Here is a 17,500-nt window from a genome sequence, read left to right as displayed (position 1 = left end):
ATTCATTTTGAAACTGATAACCACCAGGTCTCCCACCCATCATCCAAAATATATCTAATACCCAATTTTTATATTATTTTTTTTTACTAAAGGTACAAGGCCCAAACCTGAATGAGGGCGCTAGTCGATTGCATCAACCTCAGTGCTCAACTGGTGCTTATTTTCTCGATCTCGAAGGAATGAAAGGCAAAGTCGTCCACAGTAGTGTTTGAACTCAGAAAGTGAAACCGAAAGAAAATTTGCTAAGCATTTCGTCCAATACGCTAACGATTTTGTCACATGTATATTACCGGGAAGTAAAAAACCGTTGGCAAACGTGCTATTCTTGTCTCTTCGACTTAAATTTGAGTAGATTGCAAAATTACGAGAAACATCTTATTAATTATATACGAGAGAGCAGGTTTTTATCCTCACAGTACATCTTCTAAGAAGAGGCTACTCCTTATAAGAAACACTTATATGCATGTGTGTGCGATATGACAGTATCCACATTCCGGGATTAAATTCCATGTTTTTGAACACAGCGTTCGGTTCAATTAAGCTGCTTGACACTGGTCAGTCCCTGGAAGGCCGTATGTATCGCAGTAAAATGCGGCTCTTTGTCATACCTATGGAAAGTGTCAAAGCTGGTTGCCACAGAATTTCTACTTCTTCACCTGCAACAACTTCTGTCTTCCGATTTCCTCCAATTTTAATCCCATTGATTACTATGTGTGGGGCACTGTTGCGAAAGACACTAACTACTCTGCTTGCAACACCAAAGCAGAGCTGGTGGGCAAGATCAAAAACGTGTATGCATATCTTCCCAAGAACACAATGGAGAATGCATGTGCCAGATTCCGGAACCCGCTTCAGGCTGTAGTGGGAGCTGAGGCAGCTACTTTTAGTAAATATCTATGTACCGAACTCTGTGGTCAGTCCGGAACATTTAAGCCACAACTTAACCGAGAAATAAGTTGGCGAAATCAAAGCCGCTTCTTGTTCCTATAGCGATCTCAGATACCTACTGGTAGTCCTCAATCGCAAACGTAAAGCAGTCTGGAGTCAGATATATGTATATATGTGTAAGTATGTATTTTAATAAAATACAGAAAACATGTATTACTGTAAGCTTTATAAAATATATACGCATTTCAGCAAATTAACTGGCAGGACTACATAATTTCTGGTTGAATCGTTATATAATCTTTTTATCCTCAGTGGTTAACATAATATAGGAAGAATGGTTAGTAGTTGCTTGATACTACTATAGATTTGCGTGATGGTACTGAAATCTGCACGTTGATTACGCTACATATCTTTGGTTTGATTCGGAAAAGATTTTCATCTGTGAAATATAGATTATTCTATAACGAAATATTATTCATTTTACAAACTATGAATGACCACAAAACAGATATTATTGGAACATACCCAATCAAATTAATTACAGATTTTAATTTCATGACAATACTTAGCAGTATGCTCCTTAGAGCAGTTGTTAAATGTCAATTATAAATATAAATGATAATTTCTACTATACTTCCACTGTATTCGGAAACATAGTATTAAGCAGATATCCAGGAGAATTTTAGTTAACCTGTGGACATAGCATTCCGCCTCGTCCAGCTTATTGACTGCATTACCGGTTTCGTACTGTCTTTACGCATACATGCAGACCATATTTAGACAAATTTCTCTCATCTTTCACTCGTACATCCTTCTATTGAACAATAAATTCATCCCCAAACTTCCGTATTCTACTTTCTGACACAGCCGTTATTTCAATCTTTTCTATACCACTTCTCCTTGCCTTTAAAAGTGATAAGAACCTTGGAAATTTCTCAGTAACAAGTTTAAACGCATTCACCGAAGATGCAACACACACCCCGACATTAACAATACTACTGCCATCAGTGGGCCTAAGATACAATATAATATTGGTCATAATTTCTGTTGCGCATTGTCTAACTATATACATTGCATCATATGCAAATGTGCGACGCCCTCTACGTTCGGGAAAGGCCAGTGACTTTATGAGCACTTTCGGGAACGCATACTGTCAAATTTGTCGCCTCCCACTTCAACACTACGGTCCATTCCATAATTCACTCATTAACGTACGGCTCTGCTGCACAAAATGTATCTACTTTCCATGGAAACTGAGGGAACAGCATTTAATTTTCGGACTTCGTATCTTATCACCAACAGGTTTAAACGAACGCTTCGTTTCTTCTGCCCCTAAGTCCTCTTCATTCATTAAACACTTGTTTTGCGCATGAACTCACCTCTCACCTCATCCTTTCCCTTCACCTATCTCTCAACTTTGCCTGCTTCTTCTTCTGCTTCTTGTTCACGTTGGAAGTTCATGTAGTCTTCTGTTCCTGATAAGTAGCGGCCTGTTATTTTTTCAAAACGGATGGAGAACTTTGCTGTGTTTCATTTATTTCTTTCCTTTCAACTTTTCTCTCTAAAAGGACATTGTCCTAAACGCTGGATTTTCCACTCCTCAGCAAGTTCACTGCACTCTTTATCGATTTTACTACATAAATCTTGGTGACGCAGACCAACATCAGCTTATTTGGAGTTCGTTTGATCATAAGTAATCTTTAAATCGTGCTTCTAGTTCTTACAATAACGTATTAAAATTTACTGGCTTTAAGGCTAGAATTTATCATATATAAAGTCATATTAATATTCATCTATGCCAAACTAAGGATTTAAAGGCTATATTACAAAAACCTCGGAATATTTTAAATATTCCGTTTAATATTATCAAAGAGTTCCTAAATCTATGATATAAGCATTTCCTTACAGACAATAATTATAAATTTTCCATAAAGTAATGTGTAAGAATGCCACAGCTGCAACATAAATCTTGCTGTCACCATAGTTAACGTAAATAGTAGAAATCGTACTTGTGGTGAGACGACAAATTTTCTCACTCCATGTAATTGTAATAATCGTATTTTTATACACTATGTTAAAGTGTCTCTCTAAAATATTCGTATAGAGAGCAAAGTTTTCTCATGCAGATATCGGTGAAACCAAAACATATATAGAGGGCAAGGGGAAAACCATTATGGGAAAGGTTATCGCAACCTTTCCATACATTCAGGCATTGAGAAAGGTGTTTTATGTTTTCCTCCTCTAAATATGTATGCAATCTAAACGATAACAATGTAGAGAAAAATCAGGATTCACTAGTACATCAGAAAATAGGTGTCCTCTTACGTTAATGGTGATTTTCTTCGCAGTAAAAACATCGTACTGAAAAACTTTATAGATTTGGACAGACACACTGTATCAATAAAAACTTAAAGATATTTTCACTGTTATATAGTGATAAGCATGAAGGTCCATTCGTGGTGGAAGATATTATTTCAGCATCTACAATAACCTGAAGAGCATTTCATGTTTCATATATGTTCTATTTCTCTTGCTTTTCTTTATATATATATCTCTTCTTCAATTTCTATTTTTATAATTGGAAGTCTTCATTATACAAAAGTTTCCCCCTCTACTATTTCCATCTACATTGAAGTTTACAGGCCAACATATAACAAATTTGTCAAAACTTATGTTTGTGACGTGTCTTAGTTCGATATGTATTTAGATATTTTAATTTGCATGTCACTTTTCTGATATCTTTATGTTAATCATACAAACTAATCGGAAACGTCATGAGCGGCCAAATTCTACAAAATACTTTATACCGGTGTATACAAATATGCATGCTAAAATATACACGCAAATGTATGTATTTTATAATAATTTATAGATGCATATTCACTAAGTTAGGTTAGAACGTAATTGCGCTAGTAATAAGATCACGAAAGAGAGTTAACAGATCTTATTTATTGGTAGATGTAACCAATTACTTTATAAAATGAATTAAGAAAAGAATAATTACACAACTTAATTATAGCCAATATTTACACAATGGTATTTTCAGTAAGTTTGTGTAGATATTCCAACTGCAAATAAAAGTTTTATATTGCTACCAAATATTGGTATTATTTGAAACGCGTTTAGTTAATGGAAAATAATAACAGGACGTTTTCTTGGATCACTTGAAGCTTTACCTACAAGGATGAGTGTTGAATTTTTGAAATGAATACATTATTCCCTTTTTCCCTTCTTTCTATCCTGACCTTAGATTAATGATGATCCAAATCACTTTAGAGCCTTATGTTCCTTCATGAGTTATTAAAATCTGAAAGTGCTGGGTGGACGAAATTTGGATCTCAGTTCATATGATCGACGAAGCAGAATTGACGATCTAAGCTCTACCTTCAGTTTGAGTATCCTGTCGCGTCTGTTTTTTTTTTCTTTAATCAAGTTCATTTATTGATATAATCACGTGCAGGCGATGGGCTGACAGAATTGTTAGCACGCCGGAGAACTGCTTAGTGACATTTCATCCGACTTCAGGTTGTGAGTTCAAATTCCACCGAGATCGACTTAACCTTTTATCATTTTGGGGTTGATAAAGTAAGTACCAATTGAATAATGTGGTCGATGCAATCGAATTACACACTCTCCGAAATTGCTGACTCTCTACCAAAATTTGAAGTCAATATATATTTACGCTAAGGCGGCGAACTGGTAGAATCTTTGGCATTCTGGGCAAAACTTCTTAGCTGCAGTTCATCCGTCTTTACATTCTGAGATCAAATCTCACCGAGGTTGACTAAGGGTTTCAGCCTTTCAGGGTCGCTAGACTAAGGACCAATATTTATCCGCGTTTATGATTCATAATTCGGGTACAAATATTACACTTCTTATATTCCTAAACCATACTAGACTGTATTTTTACAGCTGTTTCACATAAAAGTATTGTCATGCATTCCGGTGAGGAAATGATATTTATTTCCGATTAGCTGCCGAAGGAGGAAGCTCCCATATTATATTAAATATGCTTTTCGTTCTATCATTAATGCTTCTTGTTGCTATCACTCTCCTGTTTGATATCGTTTACTTCCCAAGGAGAGGACGGTTTCTTATTTCTTATTGTTCGTAGGTAAAATGTGAATTAGAGAATTGGGAGTTTGATACTATGGCAATACTGCATTTGAAAATGTTCATGATGTTGTAAATAATATTCTTATACTTTCATAGTTTCATACCCACCTGTGGTTTGTAATTTTATAATAATTTCATGAGAGATATTTGCAATAACAGGAGATGTATTAAATGAAATGTTCATATTTTTCTGTTAGTGGAAGAAATATCTATAAACTGAATAAAAATTATTTCAATGTCAATATTTAATGGATTGGTATTTTCAATCAATGCAATCTCTTCAATGATTTGTTGCTGTTATGATTTCTCTCTGCACAGATGCAAACGAAATATTTTAAAATTTGCACATTAATTAATATGTTTGGTAGTTACTATCATACGTCATAGGGCAGTAACTCCAACTTTTCCGACTATATTGTGTTCAAAGCACTTGGCTTAATGGCGCACGAGATTCTGGGAAACCCAATGTTTCGACATGTGTCTCGTCAGCCAGAAGTACACAGACATTTACATGCAAACGAAGCCCCTGGATTTATTGATAATTTCAGATAACATATTGTTTGGTAATCTCTGCTTATATCTGGCAACCGATAAAAAATCGTTATATGCACCGAGTACATCTAAATATGAACACAGTGTCATCGATAAAATGAGAAGTTATTGTCTGAGGTTAAAAGTCAGTGAGCCGGCAGAAGCCTTGGCACGCCGGGCAAAATGCTTCGAGACATTTCATCTTTATTTACCTTCTGATTTCAAATTCCGCCGAGGTCGATTTTGTCGTTCATCTTTTTGGGTTAGATAAGATTAGTACCAGCTGAACACTGGGAGTGATGTAATTGACTCATCTGTTCTCCGAAAACTGCTGCTCTTGTGGCAAAATTTAAACCATTATCATATGATGTACAATACAGTGACGAGCGTCTGAACCTCCCTGAAGGAATTAGGAACGGATATGCAAATAATCATTATAAAATGCATGTTACTTTAGAGACTCCTGTCTGTATCGAGAAAATTGTACTTGCTATGCTTTTCCTTAAGGTCTTTAGAGATTGTCCTATATATCCAGTTTCCGGATGCACAAGTAATATCCTTCTTTACTTTGAAATGTTGCTTATAACGGAATTGTGAACCATCAGTCTAGTTAAAACAGATTCCATACTAGGGTATTCAAACATTTTTTTTTTACAGTTATTTCGTTCTTTCCTTAAATATAATTTAGCTTCTGTTTATAATCTACTTGACAACTGTGACTGCCTTTTACTTTTATAATTGTAAAAGCCCTTAGAATTCAATATATCCTGTCAACTTTTTCAGCATCGGTGAATTCAGAAAAGTAATATCATAGCTTTCGTTGTTCATAGGTTCTTGCGTTGAGGCGCTTGATGAAATTTTCACTTCTTGTAGTATCTAGACACAAAATTGCCTTGGCTCGTTAGGGCTGATAATGTTTGTAGATTAGTATGCATCTAAGTTATTAGACCTATATATCGCAGGTATTCATAAGAGATTAAACTATGCATTTCCATTTGGCTGAGATAAAAGTAATATTTATTCGTTTGTGCTTGGATTACACGAGGTAAAATGTAGATATTTCTTCTAGTTTGTTAATTCGTAGTATTTGTTTCTCTCCTTCTCTCCTCCCTCCTCTTCTCTTTCTCTCTCCCCCCTCCTCTCTTTCTCTCTCCCTCCTCATATCTTTCTCTCTCCCTCCTCCTCACTTTCTCTCTCCCTCTCTTTCTCTCTCAATTTGGTTATAGATTTTAATTATTTTAATAATAGTCTTTCTTAAAATAAGAGTTTAAAAAATCATATAGATACTATGTATTCTCATTGCAAAGGAGTAGTCAGTGAGAGTTATTTTCCAGGTTTTCTCTTATAACGCGAATCTCATATTTTATTGACGATTTTCGATACAAGTGTCCTCCAAATTTGTTCGACTGATGCTACTCTCAAGACCATCATAATTCCTGATTTTCGTTAGTAAAATTTGGCATTAAACAAGACATGCAAATACTTTGTACAAAAATTTACAATACTTCATTTATTAACACTTTTTCTGTTCTTTCCGAAACCTCTTCTGCAAAGTTCTATTAAAATTTGATTGCTTCGCAGTCATGGTCATGAACTCACATATTTGTTGGAAGGGCTTTCAACATAACTTGATCAACTTTATAAAAATATGTTAATGTGCTTCAGAAAAAGATTTAAGACATAAAATATATTCAAACGCTAGGTTTATACTTTAAATTGTTTGGGGATAATGCATATTTTGAATGCTTCCCACAAAATTTTGCTTTTGCGATTCGTTTAGTAAGCCACCACAGAACATACTAGATTTTCATTTACATTACTTTTGTAATCATATTCATTATCTGACAAATCTGTTCGCTACGATTGTAACCAAATGTTAAACGTTTCATTACTTTCAGTAAGTTTCTTTTATAACTGTTTCATTACTTTCAATAAGTTTTTTATAACTGTTTCGTAGTGCATACCGTTTGAAAGCGTATATATATATATATATATATATATATATATATATATATATATATATAGATAGATAGATAGATAGATAGATTTGTAATATTCAGTGTCGATCGATATAAATACAACCCCTTTAAACACTTTCTAAACTGTCAATTCGATATCATTTTTTAATTCATTTGTATTTTCCAAGTCAGTACGAAATCGTTACATCAACAACTGCCAGTTATGAAAACATGAAATTATAACATCAATAATGACATCATTAATATTTTCAAAAAAAGTGAAACTGTTTGATTACATAAATCTTATTTTCCATACAGGAAATATTGTCATAAAGATTTTACTGCATGTTCTCTATTTTCTATACACACACACACACACACACACACGTCGCGCGCGCGCGCATTCACAGACGTGTGCATGTGATGTACGTGTATACATGTATTGAATATGACAATATACGATATCTTCATATAGAGTTGACAATCACATTTGTACAATTAGCTCTATGACATTATAAATATACAATAAAATATAAGCTTCTAAATAAATTCTCCACCAATAATGGTGCTTTCATACCGATGGGCTTGGTAAAAAATTGTTAATTGTCAATTGATTTATTAATTAATAAGTTGATAATCCTTTACCCTTTTAATTTGTAATAATTATATATATATATATATATATATATATATATATATATATATATATATATATATATATATATATATATATATTAAAATTATAATATAAGGTATCTAAGAGATACCGCCATACTGACAAATAGCAGTCAAATCTTGACTCTAAACCACAATAAATGTTCATTTATTGTGGTTTAGAGTCAAGATTTGACTGCTATTTTTCAGCGTGGCGGTATCTCTTAGATACCCTATATTATAATTTTAAATAATTGTTACCGTTGATGGTTTTTATTCCCATGGTGGCCACTTGATAGAATCAATATTTTAAATATCGATCTTATACTTATTTATATATATATATATATATATATATATATATATATATATATATATATATATATATATATATATATATATATATATATATATATATATATATATATATATATATATACAAGACAGTTTAAATAAATAAGAAGAATTGTACATCCACACAGATTTTATAATCATATTCTAATATTCTTATATTATAATTTGAGCGATACGCTATAGTAGAATCTTAGTTGTGGCATATTGCTGGTCAGAAGGTTAGCATTGGTTTCACATCTACTATTGCACAGATAGATAGATGATAGATATATAGATAGATATATTGATTGATTGATAGATAGATAGATAGATAGATAGATAGATAGATTGATAGATAGATAGATAGATAAATAGATAGATAGATAGATAGATATTGATATTGATATAGACATATATTTCGATTAATAAGTAGAAGTATGCTTATCGGAAAAGTGAAACTGTTTTACATTAAACATATTGCTTTGGACAATGTTTTCCAAACACTAATTTAACAATTATTTTTATGGAATGCCACAGGATCTAACCTAGCTCTTACTTTTCCATAGTTTTATGGACTTATATTATATTTCTAAAACAGTTTTGCCTTTTCACAAATAGAAATCAACAGTACAATATCTTTTCATATGATTCATATATCTAATAACACAACCTAGTATTTTTTTTCGAAAGTATTGCTTAAATCTACTTCATACTTATCAAATAATATATTTACCAAAAATAATATTTATGCTAAGATACATGTAATTATATTCCGCTAATCCTTCAGCATTAATATAAATATACTTTGTTCTTTTTAGCGGATTAATATAAAGATGAGAACACTCTTTTCAATAGATTAAATATATACTATGAATATTGATTTTATTATAGTCTTTTACATGCACTTAATCTATACACAAATAATGCTAAATATACTTTATATTTTATATATATACTCTGTAATAGTTTTTCTTGAAAATAGATTCTCTACAGCCTGACCGCTTATGCCTACAGAGATTTGAATATTCCTTACCTAATGTAATTAAATCGTAATTCTTTAACAGTATATATCCAAGTACATAATTCCTTTTAAACACAGTTGCATAGGCGCCTTAATAGACTTCAATCTATAATGCATTATCTGGTTGAGTCTGATAAGGAATAATGTGACAGAGTAACATCTGGAAATATATCATCAATACATTCTTCAATTACCGGCCATAATGATTTCTCACTCTCCGAGTAAATAAAATCCACATATCCAGTTAATACTGATATAGATATCCAGTTTAGGTAATTTACATAATATATATATATATATATATATATATATATATTTATATAAATAATTTTATATAAATAATTTTATATATATATATATATATATATATATATATATATATATATATATATATATATATGTATATATATATATATATATATATATATATATGTGTGTGTGTGTGTGTGTGTGCCTGCGTGTGTGCGTGTGTGCGTATCTATCTAACTATATATATATATATATATATTTATATATGTATGTATAGAGAGACAAAGAGAGATACATACGTATATGCATATAGGTAGGTAGGTCGGTAGTCAGGTACGTATATGTGTGTTTGTGTGCATATGTTTGCATGTGTGTTTTTGTATTTCAGCTTGTTTTGATTTATAAACAATCCGTCTCCCTCATTTAAATTAGATAGTTTCATTACAGTAAATAGCGATATATTAAGGTGACATGTTTATATTTCATTAATGGCTCTAAAAATGAAGAAAGTCTTAGCGCAATGATATATGTCTTTTTAGATATTTTTTTCGCTAATAATTTAAAACTGAGAGTTATTTGTTAAATAGAGATCATTTATTAAGTTAAATATGATTATTGATATTTTACACTTGATGTAATATATCTGTGCTTTATATAATTATAATGACAATATATAACCGCAATACGATTTAACATAAACAGAGTTTGCCATATAGTTTAGCTCTTCAAAACAATGGCGGGTATGGTTTTCAATGTTTATTTCTAGTATATATTCTGTTTCATATGAATCTTTTTTTAAATTTCACTTTTAATCACTAGCTTCATTCGCTTTTTGTGTTCAATTTGTCATTTTCAGTTAGTCAATCATTTACAACTTATTTACAACAATTTACTTTCGTTATTCCCATCAGTTATTTCATGACTCCATTTCCATTAACCTCTCTCTCTCTCTCTCCCTCTCTCTCTCCCCCTCTCTCTCTCTCTCTCTCTCTCTCTCTATCCATCTATCTAATCTATCTGTGTCATCTATTCATATTCTACATGACTACCTACGTATCTCTGTTACATTCTCGCTTTTCATCTATTCCGTCATTCTTTCAGTGACTACTATATTCCTTCAGCTAGCCTCTTTCCTGTTCGATTCTAAATTTCCTCTCAATTCTCATCAGTTTTCAAATGTTTCTAATTCTACTGCCTAAGCATGCTTCATTGCTTTTCACTCATGAATGTACTGGGTGGCAGCGATCTCTCTCTCTCTCTCTCTCTCTCTCTCTCTCCCTCTCTCTCTCTCTCTCTTTCTTGCTGTCTCTGTTTGTTCTCTTTCTCTCTCCGTGTCTTTCTCTCTTTCTCTCCCCCCTCTTTCTTTGGTATATCCCTCATTCTATTTACTGAAGTGTGGACGTCTTTTAGAGCTACATTATGCGTGATCATCACTGCTTTGATACTTTTCACTGCCGTCGAAATCCATTCACTCTTCTAGAAAACTTCTGACTTAGTCTTATATTCTGTTTGTCGTCGTCATATGTACTGACAATTCGTTTGGTCGAGTAACCTGTATTTGTTACCCTTAATCTATTTGCATATTCTCGTATACATATACTTTACATAGTCTCGACATCATTCCCGATATCATTTAAAAACGAAATTGCACTGACTTTCAATCAATGGCTGATGGGAGGGAGTTGTTTCTATATTTGTACTTGTTCTGTGCGTTTTATCTGTTTTCTGATGTGCTTGATTATCTCATATATATATGTGTGTATATGTGTATTGTATAGCTCATGTGTATAGATACATGTACGGCTGCTGTTATGCTTAAAACTCAACGTAGAGTACTGTATTCCTATCTGCTCCTAGTATAGTGGTTGAATAATTCTTATACTAAGTAGCATCAGTAGTTATGAAATAAGGATCATATGTAAGAGAAATTAAGTTAAACACAAGTTTATATTAGTTCTTACGTATGTTTCAATATTATGGTTGCTTGGAATTCTGTATTGGTGTTCTAACTGCATTTGGCTCCTCGAAGAGAACTGATCATCAGGGAATACATTATTGCATTAGGTTACAACATACTGATGTCTAGATTTGGATAGATGGTGAGGTATTTAATAAAGATTTTGAAAAGGAAATTTTCACGGAAACAAGAGAGTCGAGGAAAGTGAAGGAGAGACAGAGAAGACAATTATAGGACAAATAAAGAGGAAAAAAGAAGAGACATACAAGGACTAGAAAAAAGACTTTGAGAGGAAACTAAGAAGAGGGGGAAAAAGAAAAAAAAAACAGAGAGAGAACGACAGTATAAAGTCACTTAAACAATCACAAACAAAATATAAAATATAACAATATAAAAAATAGATCAACATGATAATTTAAGTGAAATGAATATATAAGATATTTACAATTAAGAAAGACAAATTGAAAAGAAATCACTGCTGAAATTACCGACTAATTACCTGTCAACCAATTTTGTGGTACGGTCTAACAGGGATAATTTTCAAAATCTGTATTAGACACATCCAATGTTTAGTGTACAGAAAGTCTGACAAATAGAAAGCAGAGAAATAGTATGATCTAGACCCACGCCCGTTGATTAATCGGTATCGAGACCTCTTCACGGTTTAAAAACAGTAAGGCATCTGAAAGAATGTATAATACGGCATTGGATTTTAGAGATAACATTAGAAGAAGAAAGATAATAAATATACAGATGAGAAGAACAATCTCAGAAAGCGGGATCCTTTTCCTCATCTTTGTAATAATACTAATGTTTTTACCGATCATGGCAAAAAAGCTAACAAAGAGTACTCATGGGGAAAATATAAGAGAAAAGTGAATCACCTCTTACTTGTGACTGAATTATGATTGATTTAAAGTCTAATGACAAAGACAGGGACGGATCCATGTTCTTTATGCAAATTGTAAGAATATTTACCAACCGTATTCAAATGAATTTCAGAATGGAAAATAATACTATGGTAGAGATGAAGCAGAAAATAAAACTACAAAATATATTGGAATACATCTAATATACGTAATGCAGAGAATATCAAATCATCGAATGTTGAAGAAACATATGAATATCAGGGACTGCTGGATACTCATATAATTCCATACAATTAAACGTATGGAAAAGACAGAAGGAACTGGTAAAAAAATATTTGAGAATTTTAAAATTGAATGCGAAAAACATCATTAAACAATGCTCTTGAAAACATTATCACTAATGAAGTATAGGAGAGTAATAATAAATAAAACTCCGAGACGGCGAAATGCCGGTGGGATTAAGACTGTTTTGTGAGAAGGACTCCAAACCCTCAATTTCGACACAGATATTTGTGTTATTGTATTACTCAGGAGGCTTGGTGCTTTGCCCTTCTATAATGTAACATTAAATTTGTTAACTTTCTTAATACTCATTGAAATTGTTACCTATCATCATATTTTTAAAACGTTTTAAAGCTACTTCATCCTATATGTTTGTCTGTCCTTGTATGTTGCCTCTCTCTAACGCCCTAATATCGAATTTTCATGAAATAAATTAGCTTGTCTATCAACCACATGGTTCCGGGTTCAAATAAAAGAATAAAAGAATATTACACCCATAAAACTGTTGTCAGTGATGGGAAGAGTACAGCTATCAGCGGAGTCTATCATTGAGATTGTGCCACCTCCTTCCCTTAACAGGGAAAAGAAGGCTTGCTTTTCCTGCGTAGTAGCCATACTGAAAGAAACAGTATGGAAGACCCGTGTAAGAGGCATAGTTACGGATACCTTTGTATCTGAGTAGAACCCTTACTTTTTGGTACAGCCACACTTACCTGGTGCCAAACGTACCCAGTTTGCATGCCACAGGCTTCCATCTTTTCACAAACATATCTCGTGACAGACACCCCTTCTCCAGCCTGATCTTACTACCGAGGTGGTAACTAAAAAAGTTAACCAGCCCGGATACAAAGGTATCCGTAACTATGCCTCTTACACGCGTCTTCCATACTGTTTCTTTCAGTATGGCTACTACGCAGGAAAAGCAAGCCTTCTTTTCCCTGTTAAGGGAAGGAGGTGGCACAATCTCAATGATAGACTCCGCTGATAGCTGTACTCTTCCCATCACTGACAACAGTTGTTCGGCAAAAGCAGTCAGTCCCGATAACTTCGGGCACTCCACGAATACGTGCAAAACGGTTTCCTATCCTGCTCACATCACGGACATGTAGACGAGACGGCACTTCCGTGCCTAGACAGCTTGTCGCAAACAGGTGACGCCGCACGGAAACTGGGAAACCTATAAAAACTCGTTTTCCTCTCAAAGAGGACAACAATTTTCAAAACTACACAGCACAGTTCAAATCCCACCCCCGTTAGGGGGAGGGGCACAAAAAAGATTATTACCATTCAAAAAAAGTTATTTACACATAAAGGAAAAAAGCCACAATGGCCAAAGTTCAATATTTCTTTTTTTTTTTGTTTTTTATTACGAATGTGTCAAATTATTCCCCGGTCTTACCGGGGAATAAAACAGTTCAACAACGTTCAAAGGTAACTCCTTGTTTCAAAAGTAACAAATCCAAAAGGCAATAACAATAAAACAGCAACAACGAAGCAATAACAACAGCAAAAACTCTTACCACGGGGACAGACACGTCTAACCATCAGTTTGGTAAGTGAGATACTTACCACACTGCCACTCATGCGCCTTATACCTGATATAAGTTTAATTCACAACTGCTTTATTGATACTAAATAGTCTGATTCAACAATTTCTATAAGGTGTAACAGCAGAATTATCATAGGTAGGAGCGAGGCTGTTAATATAAGTTACAGAAGAGTAATGCATAAGATATGTATAGAGTTGACCTGTACACAGGTACAAACAATGGCTGTCTCTGCAAGAAATAGTAGGAATTCACAGATCAGTAGAATAATACCATAGCACAAGAGAGGAAACTAAACTCGAAATGACAGAAAGATCAAAGAAGAAAGAAAATGTAGCAAGCTTGAAAATAAGTTTTATTTCTTAGAGGAAAGTCATAGTAGAGATAAAGATTGAAGTTTACTTCCACGTTTGAATGACGAAATAGGGATAGAATACGATTACCAGCTTTGAGAAGGAATGGAAAATAAAATTCTACGAAAATCTGCATAGAGACTGGATAAACAATTAGCGAAAATCAAAGTTGAAAATATGAGAGTAAATGACCTTATACCTTGTGAAGCTTTGATTACTGTAGAAATTCTAAGAGTTAAAAGTAGAACAGAATAAAGGTCAAAGACTTGTGGTTGAAGCGGAGACTTGAGAGGCACGTTAAGTAGCTCAATAAATATCTTGGAAGGATAGAAGGTATAATTGAAAATATAGTATTGAAAAAAGCCATAAGATTGATATTTAACGAAATTATAACATTAGACACACGGAATCACTACTTGCTAAAGAAGTGATGAAATATAAAAAGATCCTGAAATGTCGGTTACAAATGTTACATATAAGAATTAATCGGTGTCAGTAGAAAAACATCCTCTGAAACAATGAAAATGAAATTTACCATATATCTCGTTAATGATAATGAACACCTGCAAAGACAATTGTTAAATGCTGAAGAAGCAAGAAACGTTGGGTCGGCCATTTAGGGTAAGGCAGTCCAGCAGAATAGTGAAGGTTGGTTATGCGACTTTAAAAATGAAATGGAAAATGAGCCAAAGAAAGATGATATAAATATTACAGAATGGAAAGTGAAACGTATGATTCAAAATATCAAACTGGGAAGCCTCTGGTGTCGATGGTATTCAATGATTTTGGCTTAAACCTTTTACATGCCTGCTTCTTACTGACTCTATAGAAAGATTGCACCAATGTGGATGACAAAGAAAGACAGTGTTAATACAGAAGGGTGAAAGAAAGGGAGGCAATAAAATTATCATAATTCTATTACGCGCCTTCTATTTTTTCGGAAATTGCTGGCTACTGACAATTTCTTTCTTTTTTGCATCCATATTTTCTTAAAAAAATATGAATGCAAAAAGAAATCAACGGAACTGCCAGTTTATAGGATATATATATACATAGAATCTTATTAAATGGTGTGCGTATAAGAGCACCGCTGATAGACACACTAAAAGAAAACATCTGATAATGCAATGCATTTAGAGTGCCTGAATATCCCTAGTAACTATGAGATTAACTTTTTTCTTCTTAGAAGAAGCAATATCATTGAGGATGTTGAATGAAAGTGTGGTAGAGAAATATAGAGAAATATAAAACTGTAAAAGGGGATACTTGAAGGGGATTCGTTTTGATCCTTACTGTGGGTTATTGCGCTGATTTCTATGACTGAAGTTACTAAAAAAAGTGAGACTAGCTTATGAGTTTGCTAAGCACTTTCAGAAAGAAAACATCTCTTGTTCATGGATGGTCACAATATCTAGCCAAAAATTAAAATGTTCTAGAATCACTTACTCATATTTTGAGGATAGATAGCAAGGAAAATATTATGCACCTTAGGTGGATGACTGTGCAGTACCAACTAAGAACAGAGGTCGAAAACATCTGATGGGATACATATATCAGGAGATGATATCCTTAGATGACCGAAAGAGAATGAATGACAACTTTGGCTTATGATAAAATGGTAGCGTATTATTCTACAAAATTAATTGTTTTATATATTCATGTTCATAAATATTAGTTATGTTTTATGTATTGTACTCTCTGAAGTCATTGTCATCTGATGTGATATTGTGAAGATGATAACGACAAAAATGTGATTTATGCCTTGTTGCTATGTCTCATCCTCTTAAATGTATCTACAAAACATTCAATGTAGACTTTTAAGATGATAAATCTTTGCAAAATATTTCAGAAGGTGCTAATATATTTTAAGTTATGAAAAAGTACGATTGGCTCTCAACAAATTAAGGAACAATATTTGACTTGGTGAATGTTGCTGTTTGCAAATGAATGAACAATTCTTATAAATACATAAAATACTGCGGGGGTGGTTTACTAGCATCGGAAATTGCTTCAATCATTAAATGTTTGCTTTATCGCTTTCATTGTACAGACATTTAATATACAAGAAAAACGTTGTGGCAATATAAATGAAAAATATTCGCAAGCACATTTAAATATGAATGGAAAAATATATATTCATATTTGATTAGTTTTAGAAAAAAACAAACTATTGGGAAATGATTCATTATTTATCATTGGCGTCGAGCAAGTGAAACATTTATTCCCACCTCAAAATACCTGACAGATTAATATCATCAGTTTTATATGCACAACTTTCATGAGCAGAAAAAGCTGATCTTGGTGACGTTTTGTTGTTTATAAAAAAAATAATCATTTCGTTTTTAAAATCTGGTCACAAATGAGAGTATGGCATATTTATTAGGTAACCAATCAAATAAATTATCAAGTCTATACCTGGAAAATAAATTGTGATATGTCTGCAAGAAATGACAAATAACGATCTTTTGTTTAATATTGCAAATATTTGGAATAGATTCCCATAATTTGCAATGAAACACACACCGAAACTTATTGCGGCAATAATGCGGGGAGGGTCAGGTTCTATAAATTCGATGTATTTATATATATATATATATATATATATATATATATATATATATATATATATGTATAACATACAACGCTCTGTTATGATATAATTATTAAATAATTCTTTATTTACATTGAAGTTTTTAAAGGATTAGAACATGAATTTTAAGCTTCGGTGTCTTTCACACATGT

The 17,500-nt window shown here is 32.9% G+C and overlaps 1 protein-coding gene across 6 annotated transcripts in view; it reads left to right on the top strand.

Annotated features, from left to right (window-relative positions):
• Positions 1-17,500, top strand: part of LOC106872923 (G protein-coupled receptor dmsr-1-like) — a 477,534-nt gene that overhangs the window by 316,943 nt on the left and 143,091 nt on the right. The gene's annotated exons all lie outside the window — the stretch shown is intronic.

This window comes from Octopus bimaculoides, chromosome 6 (assembly GCF_046866305.1).
Source record: "Octopus bimaculoides isolate indiv1 chromosome 6, ASM4686630v1, whole genome shotgun sequence".
Lineage (NCBI taxonomy): Eukaryota > Metazoa > Mollusca > Cephalopoda > Octopoda > Octopodidae > Octopus > Octopus bimaculoides.
This window is presented reverse-complemented; position numbering and strand designations above follow the sequence as displayed.